This window comes from Saimiri boliviensis, chromosome 3, assembly GCF_048565385.1.
Source record: "Saimiri boliviensis isolate mSaiBol1 chromosome 3, mSaiBol1.pri, whole genome shotgun sequence".
NCBI classification, from domain to species: domain Eukaryota; kingdom Metazoa; phylum Chordata; class Mammalia; order Primates; family Cebidae; genus Saimiri; species Saimiri boliviensis.
Genome location: NC_133451.1, coordinates 2,821,220 through 2,839,155, shown reverse-complemented (window position 1 = coordinate 2,839,155; position 17,936 = coordinate 2,821,220). Strand labels below are relative to the sequence as shown.

General features: G+C 63.0%; 1 protein-coding gene across 1 annotated transcript in view; it reads right to left on the bottom strand.

Moving 5' to 3' along the window:
* The window catches only part of SH3BP2 (SH3 domain binding protein 2), a 42,773-nt gene extending 25,956 nt beyond the window's left edge, over positions 1-16,817 (bottom strand). The window contains exon 1 of the mRNA XM_039468337.2: positions 16,745-16,817. The gene's annotated coding sequence lies outside the window, so the exon portion shown is untranslated. The remainder of the gene's footprint in view (positions 1-16,744) is intronic.
* Positions 16,818-17,936: the final 1,119 nt, after the last annotated feature.

The window sequence follows — 17,936 nt, the reverse complement described above, 5'->3', positions numbered from 1 at the left end:
TCGTGTCTGCAGCCACCACGGAGCTGGCCCTGCCCTGGCATCTCCTGCCTTGTAGCACCTGCCTCATCTGAAGGCCCACAGCCCAAGAGGCCAGTCCTGGTGCCATCTGTGTCTCTGGGGTTCAGAGAGGAAGCTAGGGATCCGTGGCATGGGGACTGGCACTCAGAGACCTGTACCCAGCCTGGTGCCTGGTTTCTGCGCTCAGGAGCAGCTCAGGTGCTGAACACGCTGAGGAGGGTCTGCTGAGCCCAGGGAGGGCACTAAGCCTGGGGAGGGAGGGTGGGCAATGAGCCTGGGGAGGGTGGGCAGGCACTGAGCCTAGGGGAAGGCGGACATCCCCACTGGGGAAAATCTCAAGCTCTCAAAATAAGATGTTTTGCTCAGCCCGTCCCATGGGCCTGGGTCCACTCCTAGGCCAGCTCTGGGACCCTCCCAGGCTCTCTCCAGCCAGGAGCCCTTCCCTCTCTGCCCCATTCTGATTGCTGTCATGTGACGCAGGACAGGGAGGATTCCTGGGAACTCAGACTGGCCACTACCCAACTGGGGCAGAGGGAGAGGGCTCCCTGGAAAGCTCGACCCTGCCCGGGGTCATGTGGTGTAATGGGCTGAATGCTGGCCCCCAAAAGCTTTGTCCACATCCTCATCCCTGGAACCTGTGAGCACGACCTTACTTGGAAAAAGGATTTTAGCAGATGTAATTAAGTTAAGCAGCACATCCCGGATTGACCAGGTGGGTCCTAAATCCAATGGCAACTGTCCGGTAAGAGATGGAGTAGAGAGCCGGGCGCGGTGGCTCACAATTATAATCCCAGCACTTTGGGAGGCTGAGGCAGGCAGATCATGAGGTCAGGAGATCAAGACCAGCCTGACCAACATGGTGAAACCTCATCTCTGCTAAAAATACAAAACTTAGCTGGGCGTGGTGGCACGCCTGTAATCCCAGCACTTTGGGAGGCTGAGGTGGGCAGATCATGAGGTCAAGAGATCGAGACCATCCTGGCCAACATGGTGAAACCATGTCTCTAGAAAAACACAAAAATTAGCTGAGGGTGGTGGTGCATTTGTGGTCCAAGCTACTCGGGAGGCTGAGGCAAGAGGATCGCCTGAACCCGGGAGGTGGAGGTTGCAGTGAGCTGAGGTTGTGCCACTGCACTCCAGCCTGGGTGACAGAACAAGAATCCATCTCCAAAAAAAAAAAAGGAGATGGAGTAGAAAGAAGACACCTGGAAAGGGCCATTTGAGGGCGGAGAACAGGCTGGAGGGGTGTGGCCGCATGCCAAGGACAACCTGGCTACCAGCAGAAGCTGGGAGGGAGGAAGGGGCGGCCCCAGTGCCACAGGGCAGCGCAGCCCTGTAGACCCCTCAGCCTTGGACTTCTGGCCTTCGGAACCATGAAAGAGTCCCTTCTGTGGCTTCCAGGCCCTTCTGTGTGGAGCTTGGCTCAGGCAGCCCCAGGAAGTGAATCCACCCAGGACTCACCTGAGTCCTTCCCCAGGATGAACCGCAGGCTGCACTTAGTCTGATCCCAAGTGGAGGTGAGCCTGCTGGGGAGAGGCAGGCTCCGCGTGGGCGAGTCCAGCCGAATGGGCCCTGCTGAGCCTGCCTCCATGGACGCCCACAGCCTCCTGAAGCCTAGGCTCTCCACCTCCCACCCTCCTGCACGCGGGGTCCACCGGCCTCACCTGCCACGCCTGCCCCACGCCCGCCAGGCTGGCTGGCCCCACCCCCTGGTCTCTTGTCCATCCCTTTGGCCTGCCCTTCCTTGGCTCAGGCCACATGCAGCTCGGCGGTGCAGCAGCAGGCTTGGTTCCCTGTCCCGGTGGGTGGGGTGCAGCCCCGGCTTTCCGTCCCGGTGGACGGGGTGCAGCCCCGGCTTTCCCGTCCCGGTGGGTGGGGTGCAGCCCCAGCTTTCCCGTCCCGGTGGGTGGGGTGCAGCCCCGGCTTTCCCGTCCCGGTGGACGGGGTGCAGACCCGGCTTTCCCATCCCGGTGGGTGGGGTGCAGCCCCGCTTTCCCGTCCCGGTGGGTGGGGTGCAGCCCCGGCTTTCCCGTCCCGGTGGGTGGGGTGCAGCCCCGGCTTTCCCGTCCCGGTGGGTGGGGTGCAGCCCCGGCTTTCCAGTCCCGGTGGACGGGGTGCAGCCCCGGCTTTCCAGTCCCGGTGGACGGGGTGCAGACCCGGCTTTCCCATCCCGGTGGGTGGGGTGCAGCCCCAGCTTTCCCGTCCCGGTGGGTGGGGTGCAGCCCCGGCTTTCCAGTCCCGGTGGGTGGGGTGCAGCCCCGGCTTTCCCCTCCCGCCCGGGGCCCCGACACTGGACCTGTCATACACTTGCCCATCCTGGTACCTGCAGTCACCCTCACATGAAAACCAAGTGCTCCCTCATCCTTTGAGGACAGAACCATCTAGAACCTTGACCCCTTCTCTGAAATCTGCAAGTCAATGGCACAGTTCTGCCACCAACATCACCCATGTGTCCCTGGCACTCCCCACAGGTCCAAGTCCCACTGAACCCCCAAGGCCCAGGTGAGCACCTGGCCCATGGCAGGATCCAAGAGATGGACAGACGGCCAAACAGATGGGTTCACTGTCACGTCCACACACGAGGCCAGACCCCGGCGTGGTTGTAACCAGCACACCCTGCAGAGCTCAGACTGCAGAAATTGTGACAGTGCTAACCGGACTCTCAACAAGAGAGGCTTTCAAAGAACTGGTGCGCAGCACAGCTGCAGCTGAGGCCCTTCCACACCCCGGGACCTCTGCCCAGTGAGACAAGCCGCCGGCCGGCCCTGGGCACGCACGTGAGGCTGCTCGCTGCAAAACAGGGAGAGGCTGGCGTGTTGGAGTCGGCCATGTTCCCGGAAGACTCCGTGTGCTCAGGGCTCAGAAGCTCCAGGGGCTTCACAGAGCGGGACAGGGTGGAGGCAGAGACAGGCCACTCCTGTGTGTGAGGAACAAAAGGAATTTAGAAAAGTACAGAGAGGGCCCCCAAAGGCACGGCTGCCCACATGGCACCTGGGCTTCAGAGGGCAAGGCCGAGTGCCAGTGGACGCCTGGCCGTCAAGCGCTGTCCTCAGAGGGAAGCTGCAGTGCTCTCAATCCCTGGATGCCCCACCGGGCCTTCCCCTCCCAGGCCTGGTGTCTCTGTCCCCATCAAGGGTTCTTGAGATGGGCATGGGAGTTGGGAGGGGCTCTGGCCAGGCAGGGCAGCACACTGGTTGGAGGAGGCCGGGGCGGGCTTCCAGGCCAAGGGTGGCGAGGCTGTGGTAAGGGTGAGGTGGGGCTGGGGAGTGCCAGGGACACATGGGTGGCTGGCACTGCTTCTCGCCTGGAGCCCTCTCCGGCCTCAAACCACAAGCAACAGAGGCGGCTCAGGATTCACACTTCAGTTCATCACAAGCACTGACAAGTTTCCACCTTTAAATCACTCGAGAAAAAATTCTCCAGAGTCCTCTTGCGTGGGGTGGGCCGGCTCCACCACCCCCAAGCTCCGGGCTCCCACCCAAGGCTAACCACCTCCTCCCCACCTGGCCCTGCCTCGCCTGGCCTGAAGGGGCTCACTGTCCCCCATCACAGCCAGCCCAGGCATCCTGATACCCCCACCCTGCAGGGTCCCAACAGGGGCGGCAGTCCCGCCCCCACCGGTGGCTCCCACTCAAGAGAGCCGCTCCAAGCAGGTGACCTTGCTGGGCAGAATGGAGCTGTGGTCAGCGTGTAGGCTTTGGGGGGAACAAGCCTGGCTCAGTCCCCTCCTCCTGGCCTTGTGGCCCACTCTGAGCCTCAGTTTCCTCACCTGAGCAGTGGGGGTGGGGCGGCTGGCTGCTGGGCTTTCACTGGCGTCAAGGGAAGGGAAGGACGGTCCTGCTCAGCGTCCACCATGAACCCGGCCTCAGGAACATGTGTCTCCCCGCGGCCCTCGGCACAGTCAGGCCACATTCCCGGTGGCACCCCTTCCCTCTCTGCGCCTTGGCAGCAGCGGTGCCCTCCACCTGGAACGCCACCCTCCACGTCCTGAGCCCCGCCCTTGCCCCGTTCCCTCCTGTAGACCATGCTCCTCTGGGCTGGACCCCAACCCGCAGGCGCCGCCCTGGCCATGCTCCTACACAGGCCCGGTCCACCGCAGGGCCCGCCCCCGGCTCCTTAGAGAGGTGGCCCCCGCCTGGCAGCCCCAGACGCTGTGGCATTTTCAGTGTGTCCGTTGGCTCTCTGCCCCTCCCCTGACGTCAGTTCCGAGGGGAGAAAGCGCTGCGTGACCATCCCCCACGTCCTGCTGCTTCACCAGTGCCCAGCGTGACACAGCGCCAGGTGCCTCCTGCGGCATGAGCAGACCTGGTCCACACCCCCGCTGGCTGGAAGCCCTGCTCTCCACAGGAGCCAGCTCACGGACTCATGTGCTCAACTACACAATCTAGCCAGCCCCAGGCACACCACTTCTTCCATCTCGGGGGACCCCTGGCTGCAGGAGGGGGGGCATTCCAGGGACTCTGCGCCCACCAAGCGGAGGCTGGGCCCCCAGGGTGGCCTCCCCACCCCTAGCATCCTCATCCACAGGGAAGGGCAGCGGCCGTCACTGCAAAGCAGCTGTGGCCGGGACACCCCACACCCACACCAGCCTGACTGCTGATGCTCCGGGCCCAGAGGGTGTGCTTGGGTAGGAAATATCCCGGGCACCCTCCTCAGGCTGGCCCACTCAGGATCAGAGAGTTCCCGCCAACCAAGCCCTCCTGGGATGCCTGGGCCACAGGCAGTGGGCGGGAAGGTTGGGGGTGACAGTCACCTCTTGTGATGGGAGGCTGGGCCACTAGACCAGGGAAGGGGCAGGGAGCCCCCAAAGAAAGGTCCACTGTGTGCCAAATGTACCAACTCTGTGCCCACTCAATCACCAACTGCTCGTTTTGCTCTCCTGATTAGGACCTCGAGGCTGAGTGAGGCCACCCAGCCAGCATGGCCAGTCCACTCGGAGCCCTGCCACACAACCTGAGGGTGCCCCAAAAGCCTTATGGCCCCAGCAGAACCCCACCAGGCACCTCCTGCTGAGCCTGGCTCTGGGGAGGGTAAGGAGGAGAGGAGAAGCCCTAGACCCACTCTCGGAAGGAAGCCCATCAACCCGCATGGACAGCAGGGTGGGCCCTGGCCTCTGTGGAGCGGGTAAGGCTCTGGGTAGGAGGCCAGGGACACAGGGTGGGCCATGCCATGTGGGGTTCAGGGAGGAAGCCACCGCAGGGCTCAGCTCAACAGGACAGGAAGGCCCTGGGAAGCAGGGGCTCCAGCCCACCCTTGAGGAGTTACGGCCTGCTTCTGTTTTAAACTGATCCCAACAGCCCCGGGAGGCTGGTTGGGAAGCTCTCCCAGGCCACAGCCACCTTCTGGGTCCCGCTCGATGCTGCTGGTTCCCTTGAAGAAAGAGTGGTCTGGTGCTCACCCCAGAGAAAGCTCTGGCAAAGAAGCAGAGCCTCAGTCCTCAGTTTCCCCAGGAGTAACTGGGCAATCCTAGGAGCTGTTGGGCCCAGGACTCAGTGCTGAGGCTGCACAGCGGGTGGGGTCCACGCATCCACAGAGACTTGGAGGAGAAACAGGAGCAGGCGGTGCCGGGACAGAGGGAGACCTGGTGGAACCCACCGGACAGCTGAGGAAACGGAGAGCAGCGGCCAGGGCAGGCGGAAGGTAGCCCACCGACTCACTGGGCTCGGCCGGAGGCGTGCTGGGGCTGCTCAGCCGAACCCTGGCTCTCTCGCACAGCGTCAACCCCCTCCACCTGAAGTCTCGTGGTGTTGGGTGCAGGGGAGGCGCTCAGGGCACTGCGTCTACAGGCAAACGCCACACCCTGCACCCAAGACCCAAGTTGCTGTCACCCTCTGTCTGGACTCCCAGGCTGCTGGGGAGGTAGCCACCTCTGACTCACATCCTTGTGACATCTGTTCCACCCAGACACGTTGACACATCCGCCAGTGTCCTGGGAGCAATCTTCCACATGAGTTAGCCAAGCATGGGATTACATGGAGAGTGTCTCAAGACAGGGCACAGCTTGTGCAAAGGCCCTGGGGTTGCAGGTAAGAGAAGGCACATACCTTCAGACGTGAGAGACAGAGGCGGGTCACAGCTAGAACTGCCAGTCCAGGCCGCATGCCCAGCTGAGGCAGATATGGCATTTCAGATCTTCCCTGGGCTGAGCTCCTAGGCCCAGGCACCATTCACACCTGGGCTCCAATCCCAGCCTTGCTCCCTTAAGCTGGAGACTGGGGGGCAACTCGCTTCACTCCCTGAGCCTTGCTCCTTCATCCCCCATCTGAGCTTGTTTGCACAGGACTCAGGACCAAACCAGACCGTTCCCAAGCACTCTGCCATACGCTCTTGGCCCAGGCCCTGGAGGTGGAGAGCGCCCTGCTTATCCCAGATCCCAGCACACAGCAGGGTGACAACAAGGGAACTGGTTGGGGGTGCCAAGGCCGTGGGGCTCGTGCTGAGGTGGGAGGCAGTAGGGGCGCCTGTCAGAGAAACCCAGCCCCACTGCTCCTGCCCAGAGCTGACGGGAAAGGCCAAGAGTCACCACGATGGGCACCCTGTGTGGGCAGCAGCACGAGCCCTGCACGCGGGCAGCCACCTGCTGGGGTACCCCAGGGTAGGCCTCGGGGCCATGTAGCAGTAAGTGGCCTGAGCCTCCTGCATCGTCTGTCCCTTTTACTCATCACTGTTTCTGCACCATGGTGGCCTTGGTGACCTTCCTCGGACCGCACAAAACCACGAAGCTCCGACGTGTGTCTACAGCTCAGCCAGCACTTTACCGTATTGCACCAGGACAAGCTCCTGGGTTGGGGCAAAGGGCTCCGGGGCCCAAGGTCACTGGATGTGACCCCCATCATGGCTCCTCTGTGCACCACTGGGGGTCCTCAGGGCCCTGGCTTACCCAGGAACCCCGTCACCATCTGTTGGTGGGTGCCACAGGCCAGGACCCACCAAGCTTGACTCAGCACAACAGGCTCCCTTCCGTCTGTCCACTCATTTCAGCCCTTGAGAGTCAGGTCTTTCTTCAGTCTTAATGCGTACACTGTGGTCCCTTTTTCCCTAATGTAAATATGTACATATATATATATATATATATATATATTTTTTTTTTTTCTTTTCTTTTCTTTTTTTTGAGACAGAGTCTCACTTTGCTGCCCAGGCTGGAGTACAGTGGTGTGATCTCAGCTCATTGCAACCTCTGGCTCCCGGGTTCAAGTGATTCTCCTGCCTCAGCCTCCCGTAGCTGAGATTACAGGCGTGCACCAGCAAACCCAGCTGAATTTGTATTTTTAACAGAGACGGGATTTCGCCATGTTGGCCAGGCTGGTCTTGAACTCCTGATCTGCCTGCCTCGGCCTCCCAAAGTGCTGGGATTACAGATGTGAGCCATCTCGCCCGACCCCTTTTTTTTGAGATAGCGTCTCACGCTGTCACCCAGGCTGGAGTGCAGTGGGCATAGTCTTGGCTCGCTCCAACCTATGCCTCCCAGGTTCAACAAATTCTCATGTCTCAGCCTCCTGAGCAGCTGGGACTACAAGCATGCACCAACATGCCCTGCTTATTTTTGTACGTTTAGTAGAGCCGGGGTTTCACCATGTTGGTCAGGCTGGTCTTGAATTCCAGACTTAAAGTGATCTGCCTGCCTTGGCCTCCCAAAGTGCTGGGATTACAGGCGTGAGCCACCATGCCTGGCTAATATTTTTAAACTATTTTCTTTTCTTTCTTTTTTTTTTTTTTGAGACAGAGTTTTACTCTTGTTACCCAGGCTGGAGTGCAATGGCGCAATCTCGGGTTACCGCAACCTCCGCCTCCTGAGTTCAAGCAATTCTCCTGCCTCAGCCTCCTGAGTAGCTGGGATTACAGGCACGCGCCACCATGCCCAGCTAATGTTTTGTATTTTTAGTAGAGACGGGGTTTCACCATGTTGACCAGGATAGTCTCGATCTCTTGACCTTGTGATCCACCCGCCTCGGCCTCCCAAAGTGCTGGGATTACAGGCTTGAGCCACCGCGCCCGGCCTTCAAACGTGTTCTTTTTCTTGGAAGTGGTTAGCTTGTACTCCCTAGGTTTATTATTTTATTCCTTCTGCTTCTCGTCACTTTTTACTCCTTAGTAAATTTTAGGTTGGCCTCGAGGTTTCTCGTCTAGGCTGGGTGTGGTCCTTGCACTGGCTTCCTCCCGGGGCCACTCACAGGCCAGCACAGGAGGGCTCCAGGTGACAGGCCAGCCCCTCTGCCCGGGCCGTGGCGGGCAGTGGGGGTGGGACAGCAGGCCACAGCCACTGCTAGGCCGGGGTCTCTGGCCGGACAGGGGCAGAGAGATGCCGGAAGGCCCAGGAGCCAGGGGAGGCCATAGGAAGAGCTGCCGACAGAGGGCGGAAAGAAGGAAGAAGGACGGGCCAGACCCCGAGCTGGGGAACCGAGAGCTGCGTGTTCCTCCTCAGCCTGGGAACCCCAGAGCCTCGGGGCCTGGGCAGGGCACGTGATGACTCATGGCCGCTGGCTCCTGTTCTCACTCTCAGCGTGGCCCAGAGGGGGCCTGGGTGACCTGAACGTTCCCAGGTCCCTCACAATGCTCCGCTGTTGAGAGGCCCAGTGAGGACAAGGGCCTGGCAGTGGGCCCTGGCTGGCGGGAAAGGCGCCCAGCCCCCACCCCAGGCTCCCTGCACCCCTGCAGTCTGGCCCCGGGTCCTCGGCAGTCCCGACAGGTGTTAGGGGGTTCCGGATCAGGGTCTCCTCCTCTCCGCCCCCAACCACACAACAGTCCTGCCCGCTTCCCAAGGCCAGGCTGGCCGCACCCCAGCCCCTTCCTCCCCGGAGCCAGCTGGTCCCAGCCTTTCTGCTGCACAGACAGCTCTCAAAGGCAGCTCTGCTCGGTCTCAGGGGTCAAGGCGCACCCCGTGCTCTCGCTCGCCGGGCACCTCTCAGGCTGTTCGAGGAGCTCCTCGTGCTGTTGCCCAGCTGCAAACTCCTGCCTGGCCTTCTGCCCCGGGCCAGGTCACCCCAAGACACTCCCAATGCCCCTACTACTCCCTGGGGACGGCGCCCCAGGCCGGGTCCTTCCTTGGAGGGGTGAGTGGCTCTAGTCAGGTCCCCTAACTGCCACAGCCCTGGACCTGTGGGGGCCCCGAGACCTGAGCTCCTCTGTCTGCCCAGCCTCCCTGCACCTACCCTTGACACAGGAGCCCGAGATGGCCTCCCTCGAGCCCCCAGGTGAAGCCACCTGGCCCACCATCGGCCCAGGGTGGTCACAGGACAAGCACCTCCACTTAACGCTCGGGCAGCAGCAAGGCTCTGGGGGCAGGGGGCTTCTGGTGTCAGCAGAGCCTGTAAGCAAGCCTCCCCAGCCCTCGCGTCCACCCCTAAGGCCTCCTCCTGGCTGGGGAGCAGCCACGGGGCAGGCTCGGGCAGCTCAGGCAGGGGCAGGCAGGCCGCACCAGGCAGGGAGGTGGCACAGTCGGTGGACACTCTGGAGACACAGCCTCAGGAGTGACTTGGATATGGCCCTTCCCTCTCCAGGCAGGCAGCCCTGGACCGTGCTGCTCTGGGCCGGAAAAACCAGCCAAAGAGGAAGGGAAGCGAGCCACGGAGTCAGTGTCACCGGGACCCCATGCCAGGCCAGTCTCACCAGTCTGCTTCTCGCCCCGCTTTCACCCCCAGCAGCCTCCGTGCAGGGATCGAGACCCCATCCTGGTCACGTCCCCTCCTCCACTCCCACCCGGCCTTCCGCAGCCCCGCGAACCGCTTCTCTCTGCGGCAGCCCCCACCCTCCCCGCAGGCCCCAGCCAAGCTCCTCGAGGTGTGTCTCCTTGTGGCCACCGCCTGGAGGGCGTATGCTGGCCAGTGGTCCCCAGACCCCAGAGTAAGCTTTGAAAACACAAGCCAGCCGGGCGCGGTGGCTCAAGCCTGTAATCCCAGCACTTTGGGAGGCTGAGGCGGGTGGATCACAACGTCGAGAGATCGAGACCATCCTGGTCAACATGGTGAAACCCCGTCTCTACTAAAAATACAAAACATTAGCTGGGCATGGTGGCACGTGCCTGTAATCCCAGCTACTCAGGAGGTTGAGGCAGGAGAATTGCCTGAACCCAGGAGGCGGAGGTTGCGGTGAGCAGAGGTCGCGCCATTGCACTCCAGCCTGGGTAACAAGAGCGAAACTCCGTCTCAAAAAAAATAAAAATAAATAAAAAGAAAAAGAAAAAGAAAAAAAGAAAAAAAAGAAAAGAAAACACAAGCCAGCCCCTGCTGGAAACCCCACCAGGCCCTAGGGCCCTACCTCTCCAGCCCCGCTCCCTGTTCCCAGGGTGTCTTTCACGTGGCCCGAGCCCTCGGCCTGGCCCCTCCTCCTGCTCCCACCTCCCGGAGGCCCCCCAGCGGGGGGTTGGGGGGTGGTCCGTGGGGCTCCTCTGGCATCTTTGGTGCTGTGTTTTCCCAGCTGCGTACTAGAAGGGCCAAGACCCTGCCAGCAGCAAGGGCGGGTCTTCAAGGGGGCCTGGGTGAGTGGGTGCCCTCCTGCTTCTCAGAACGCCAGCCCTGGCACAGCTGCCCCCTTGGTGTCAGCTGGCAGCAACCTCGAGTGCCGCAGGGCCCGCCAGATCCTCCGCAGAGGTGGGGGCTGGGGGTCCTTTCTCAATCTTCTTCCTGCCCCAGCAACTTCCTGCCGCAGAGACAGGCATGGCCACTCCAGCCACAGCGCTTCACCCTCCCGGCCACGTCCTCAAGCAAATGGGAAGACTGATCTTGGAGAGCCCCTGCCTGAAGCGGCTAAGCTTCCTGAAGCCAGCACCCAGGATCCCAGATGGCTCGGGGCTCCGAGGCGGGCGCTGCCCCTCCCTCCACTTTGCAGCCTCAGGGACATCACGGCCACAGTGGCTGGAGCCACACTCAGGGCCCACCCCACCTCATCAGGCAGCTGCAGCTGGGGTCTAAAGCTGAGCGGAGTCCAGTCCTAGTGAGGGTCCTGAGGGGAAGGCATTTCACAGAGTCCACCCCCAGGGGCCCGGCTGGGAGCAGCTCCTCCCACAGAGAGGAGGGAGCCACCCGTGGGGACAGGTAGCCAGCGGGGATACAGCAGGAACAAAGTCCCGAGGCAGGGTGGGCATGGGTGGTGGGTGGAGGCTGAGGCTGGACCCCGGAGAGCCACTTGCCCTGGTCAGCCGGGAGGCCTCGATGACATGACACCAATGTTGGAGGCTCTAAGGCCCTGGGCCAAGTGCCACTCCCATACATCACCCTCACACATACCATGAGGCAGGACTTCCCGTCCTTGCCCTGCCCAGAGAAGGTGGAGGATGCCCAGGTCGCACACTGGCCTGGTAGAGCCACTGGAGCCGCCCGGCACCTCCGTTCCTAGAGGTGTCAGCCCGGGAACGCCTGAGGCCACTGGAGGTGATGGCAAGGGGAAGTCCCTTCCCCCCTCAGGGGATGCAGCCACATCATCTAGCCTCTGCCCTGTCAACTCATCCTGCTGACCACTGGTCTGCCGACCTGGCCAGGCCCCAGCACTATCTGCCCAGCCATCAGCAAACCGCCCCGGGCGGTGCCAGCCACCAGCCCCGCTGGAAAGGGGCTTCCCTTTCTGGTCTCAAGTAGAGGAGAGGAAGCAGCTGGGGTCAGGGCGGGACATTTCTGACAGAAGAAACGAGTGCTGAGCTTCCTGGCCTGCCTCCTCTGGCTCTGGGCCTGGTCTCCGCACAGGGCTGGGTCCCCACCTTCCACCCAGGCCCCTCAGGCCACTTTTCTGAATCTTTCCCCATCACCCTCCTTTTGCTTGGACCTGCCTCGGGTGCCAGCTCTTCGGGGCCCAAAGCCCTGGGTGGCACTGGGAGGCCAGGCTGACTCCAATCTTGCACCAACACACATCTTTAAGAACAGCAGCTGCAGACAAAGACAGCACTTTCGTTTAGGGAGAGGACAGCGGACACCCAGCGCCCGGCGGCTCCTTCCTCACTCGGCCTTGGTGCTCCTACCTACTGCTGCCGGGGCCACGGACACCAGACCCAGGAGCAGCTGGGTCCCTGCTGCCAGGTAGCAGACAGTGGTGGCTGTCACAGCGCAGTCTGCAGGGGAAGGGAGGGGATTCCGATGGAAACCTGAGGAGTTTCGTGCGAGGCTGAAGCAAAACAGTCTGCTATTATCTGATTGGAAACTCTGCCAACCTGGCGGCAGCTGCCAGACTGGTGGGCACATTGGCCTCCGAGGCTCAGTGGAGAGTTAAACACAGGTGGGAATAGTGACAAGTCGACTTCAAAGAGCCGGATACAGCCCGTCTGCTGCCCGCTTCACTTCCCTGCACAGGAGTGGGGGGCTGGGGGAGCCCACACTCCTCTCACCCTTCCTCTGGGACAGGCACAGGTGGGCACCACCAGGCATGGGCACTCAGACGTGGCCCTGTGCTTCCTGAGTTCCCAGGCAGGAGGGGCAGGCAGACAGGTCACCACGGATGGGTCGACACGCATGGTGACTGTTGACCAGGCTGCTCAGGAAGACGCCCAGCCCAGCGTGGGGTTGGGGGTGACCAGGGCGGGTACCCTGAGCACCAAGCAGGACAGACACTTACATCTTCCGTCAAAATTGCTTCTGAGGGAGAGTGGCAAGGTGGGCCAGGCAGGTGAACTGCTACCCCCGGGCACCTGCCCGTGGTCCTGCCCTCTGCCCTGGGGCCTGTCTGTTCTTGCACTGAATGCCTGGCCCAGAGCCCAGCACACAGGAACCCAGTGTTGCACGAGGAGGCCCGGGACTGGGAGGCAGCCTTCTGAGGGAGAGCCACCACTGCCCTGGAGGCAGAGGCCGGTGTAAGCGGCCAAGGTGCAGCACTGTCCCCGACTCCAAGGCTGTGAAACAAAGCCAAGGACCACCCACCACTCCAGGCTCCCGGACTGGCCCCGACCCCTTCCCACTTTGCCCCGGGGCAGCCAGCAGCGAGGGTCCACCCCTGTGCCTGGCTCGGGACAGTGGGCAGGGCTTCGGGGGCAGGCCAGAGGGCGGGGACTCGGGCCCTCAAATGCCACGGAAGAGCATCACTAGATTACAACACCTCTGAACCGAGGGTGAAGGAACTCCCCAAAACAGAACTGCCCATCCCAGCTGAGTCAATGACAGGCAGGCCCCAGGTGGAGCCTGGGGATCTGGCCTCCCAGAGTTAGACCCACTTTCACCCCATTTCACAAGGAGGAAGCTGACGCCCTCAGACGAAGCCTGCTCCGAGCCCAGAACTCAGCTTCCCTCCGGTGCCTGGGAGTTCCGTGCCACTCCCCATGGCCCCGGCCTCACGCTCAGCCCTGTGTGTCATGGCACTCACACTGCCTGCCGGGGGTGTTGCCTGCCAGCCCGGCAGACCCTGAGGTGGGGACCTGGCCTCCCTCTGCAGGCTCCAGCAGACAGGCACCCCACACTCCACCCAGCCACCTGGAGCAGGCTCGGCAGGTGCCCAGTAAACAAGTGATTCACAAGGAAGCAGAGAGCACTTCTTGGAATCAGCTCGGTTGCAGGGATGGGGGTATAGATACCACAGGGGTGCTCTGCCAACCCCTTGGGAGTTCTCTGATCTCCCCGGGCCACAGCTCTAGGTGGCCGAGCCCACACTCTTCCCAGAGGCCAGTGGTTCCAGCATGCTCTGTCACCTGGGGTGGGGAGGCCGGGCAGGGCCTGACTGCTCTCGTGGCCTTGGAGGTTACAGAGCATGGGGAGAAGAGATGAGACTGGGGGAGGGTACCCGTGTCCCCTCCTGGGAGCCTGTGCCACCTCGAGCTCCTCACCCTGGACTCCTGTCTGACCCAGGTCTCCACCCGCTCTGAACCTGGGCACACGCTTCTCTCGAATCAGCCCAAAGGGTGATTGTAGTCAGGGGCCCAGCACAGAGCCCAAATCCAATAGTGTGGCCCAGAGCCAGGGGCTTCCGTCATCCCATTTTGCAGAAGAGGAAACTGAGGGTCAGGAAGTGCAATTCACAATTCACCTACAAGGCTCAGGTGTCCTGGCTCGTGGCCAAGAGGCAGTGCCTTGCTCTAGGCACCATCCTGTCTGGCTCTCATGTACCAGCCAAGGACTGGTGAAGAGGGTTCCAGTGCTCCAGGTTCCAGTGCCTGTGAGCCCGAAATGCTCCCCACTATTCCCTCTGGGACTTAACGCAGCCCACACGTGGGAGTGTCTCCAGCCCCTGGGTGGAAGAACACAGAGGCCTCTGGGGAGGGGCCACCTCTCCTGGAGGAAGGATTCCAGGGTCTGCGTGGCCCCTCTCCTTGCCTCCCAGCCCTTCCGTGCCCTCACCACACGCGGCGTGCACAGGACTCTCCCGTCAGACTGGTCTGCCACCCCCCCGCCACCCTTCTTTGGCTCAGTCTGTCTGTACCTGCTCGGCTGCCTCCCAGGGCTCAGAGCCCTCCTGACTGCACACGCTGCATTCACTGGCCCGTGGGGCGGGGGCCACCCCATTGCACTTGGGGTGGGGCAGCTCCCGCCCTGTGGCAAATTCCGAGTCTTTTCCCTGCTAGCCTGCTCTTGTTCTCACTCGCCCAGGCCGCACAGCGATGCCCAAGCCACCTGGGTTATTAAAGAACCATATACTCACGTGCTCCGGGCTTACAGAGGCCAGACAGTGAGGAGGGCAGAGCCTGCCATACATAGTCATAGGCCCGGGGTGTCCCCACAGGGAAGCTTTGAGGACAGAATCCAGGAAGACTCAGGGGCTGCCCAGCACTAGCCACTCCTGATGGACTCAGGCCTTTGCCCAGGAGACCAATGCGGGCAGGAGCCCCGGAGCCTGCCGTTTACCCGAGGCCTCTCCAGGCTGGGTCCTGCCCCCACCCCACCTGAGCAGAGGTGGCCCCGCTGTTCCTGATGTCAAGCCAGGACATACAGTGGCCCCAAGGGCCAGGGAAAGCACCTCCAGCGACCCATTTTTACCGAATACCAAGCACATGCCACCACCACCATCCCCCATCATGGACGAACGCTCATAGCCACCCACAAGGCACAAAGTGGTTCACAGCCTCAGGCCGTGAATAAGAAAAGGGAGGCGTGGCAGGGGGAAGCCTCCTGGTCATGATCACACAGCTGGAAAGTAGTGACAGCTGAGTTCACACCCAGGACCCCAGCAGAGTTCATGCCCTTCCTCACTGCCCCTTAGGAACCAAGGCTGGCCAACTTGTCTCTCCCGGCCCCTGGGCTTCCCGTCTGTGGGCCTGCTAGTGTGCGGGGGGTGGGGAGCTCGGGCTGACTCAGTGCCCTGCTTCCTCCGTCCATGTGGGCAGGAAGGGCCAAGGCAGGCGCAGAGCCTGCCCTCCCTCCCTCTGCCTCTCCAGGCCAGCCTCCTTGGTGGGTTCCCCCACGACCCTGGAGGCCTCAGGACTCCCCAAAAGGCCAGACTCCCTGTCAGAACCCTTCTCACCAGATGGTCCTGACTGCGAGTTCCTGGGCATGGCTGCCTACCTGTCTTCCTTCTGCCTGCCCCCTCCAGTGTGTGCCCCATGTGGGCACAGAGCCAAACAGTGGGAGCCTGGCAGGGAGAGGGTGTGGACAGAGTCCTCACTCCCTTGCAGCCATCATCCCAGGCCCCCTGTCCTGCCAGGAGTGGTGTGCTGGGAGTGGGGCCCTGAGCGAGCTCCAGCAGCGCCCCTCGAGGGTGTCCGGGTAAAGGACACAGTGGACAGAGTGGGAAGAACCAGGAGCGGGTGGAGCCCAGCCCCTCCTCTGATCCCACCCGGCCTGAGCCAGTGAGGGCAGCGGCTCACCCAGGCACAGGGAGTTGGTGCAGGCCGACCTGAACCCACAGTCTCGCTTCCGTCAGGAGGTGGCCATCAGCCCTGCCTTCAGGCGGTTTTGGAAAGAACTCCACACGTTTCATCACCGACCTGTGTCACCTGCAGGGTCACACACGTGTCGTCCAGGCAGGTTGTCCACACGGCCACCCCAGCAGCCCACACGGAGCACCCGCCCCTGGCCACAGCCACTTCGAAGGACTTAAGTGTGGCCGCTAGACCAGGAGGCACAGCTGTCCCCGGTGTTGGCAGATGAGCAAACTGAGGCGCAGAGAGGGGACAGGAGGTGCTCACAGAGCGCCGGCACCAGGCGCGGAGGCCCAGAGCAGCGGGAAGGTGCTGGGCTGCAGGGGAAGGGGCTCTCCCCGGCCCCTAACTCCCCCAGTCCCTCTGCCTCCGCTGAGATTCCCTGTTGCCCAGGAGAATCGCAGACGCCCGGATATCAGTCACTCACACTTCAGTGTGAATCAGTGTCAGTGGGCGGCTTTTCTCGCCCTCCGGGAAGCGCGGCCGCGGGAAGGAAAGTCTGGATTCCGCGGAGGGCGGAGAGCAAGTGCCCGCCTCCCCCTGTGAGTCCTGCGGGGAGGGTCGCGGAAGGGGACCCCGTCGCGGGGCCAGAGGGGCGCGAGGGAAGCGAAACAGACGCGTCGCATCGCCTGTCATCCCTGAACCCCCGGAAATGGACACTCGGCCCCCGCCCCGAAGCCGCGCTCCCTCCGGCAGTGCCCCCCCACCCCCCGTGCCAAGCCCCGTGCGCCCTGCGGCGAGGACACGGAGGCCCCGGGGACCGGGGAGGCCGCTGCTCACCCGGGACCCCCGAGATCCACTAGGACCTGCCGGGACCCCGAGATTCCCCCGAGACCTCCAGAGACCCGGTGAGACCCCCAAGACCTCCCCCCAGACTGCCGAGACCCGCCCCCCGAGACCCGCCAAGACCCCGAGACCCGCCAAGACACCCCCAGACCGCGGAGGCCCGCCGCGGAGGCTTACCCGCCGAGCGCCGTCCTGGCCCGCCGGCCCTGGGTGGAGGCGGCTGCTCCGCTGGGCAGCCAGGCGCTCCCGCCCGCCCGCCGCCCACGGCGCCGTCCCGCCCCCGCCCGCCTCCTCCCCGCCCCGCCCCGGGCCGGCACCGCCTCTCCCCGGCCGCTGCCCCAGTCCTCGGGGCCGAGCGGGGCGTGGCGCGGGCCGGGACGGGTGGGCGGGGGCTGCACGTGGCCTCCGCCGCCCGGGAGGGGGGCCCCTGGGGACTCAGGCCCGCGTCGCCGCCGCAGGCTCAGGCGCCGGGTCCACAGCAGGCGCTCGGCACCCGCCGGTGAGCGAGGCAGCCTGCCTGTTCCTCCTGCGTGTCCCTCCCTGTGACAGCCCCGTGCCCAGCGAACTAGGTGGAAAAGGCGCTGTCCACCCCGCAAAACCCGTGGTCCTGATCCTGGATGACCCCACCCCTTCGCGTGGGTGCGACTCTGGCCCAGACCAAGACAGGAGGGGAGGAGGCAGAGGGGGCTTGCCGGGCACCAGGGAACCTTGTCTGTTTCTAACCGGCCTCCAGGGTGCTTTTCAGCCACTTCCGACCGGGTCTGGACCCCAGGGGCTCAGAGGTCTTCTCAGAGGCTGGGAGGCGAAGGGTGCTTTTCACTTGGCCCCCTCTGAGGCTCCCTTTCCTCCACCATCACCCTCTCCTGACTGCCGCCTGGTAGTAGACCTGTAGACCCAGATTCCTCCGTGAAGGGCAGGGGCCAGGAGAGCAGGGGGCTTCCTGGGAGGAAATGGCCTCCTTGGGGAGCTCTCAGGGCCAGGTAGGTGGAGGGAGCAGTGGAGAGAGCGAAGGTGATGGAGAGACCAGGCAGGGACTGCAGAGCTTGAGGGTGAGCGGAGTCCCCCCCTGCGGGGGTCAACTGCTTGGAGCATGGTGGGGGGACTCCTCCCCATGAGCAGTAGGGACTGGACCCCAGGTCCCAGGGCCCAGGAAGCTGTGAACAGGAGGACAGGTTCTTGCTGGGAGCCCAAGGGAGCTGGAGGTGGGTGGTGGTGACCTGGCCCTGTCTGACCTCTGTGCTGTGTACAAGGGGCCAGAGTCCGTCAGGCAGCAATAACGGGGGCTGGACTGGCTGCTCCAAATCAGGCAGGGGCAGGGGTGCCCAGGGCTGGCCCTGCAGCAGGTGAAGGACTGACTTTCAGTCCCACA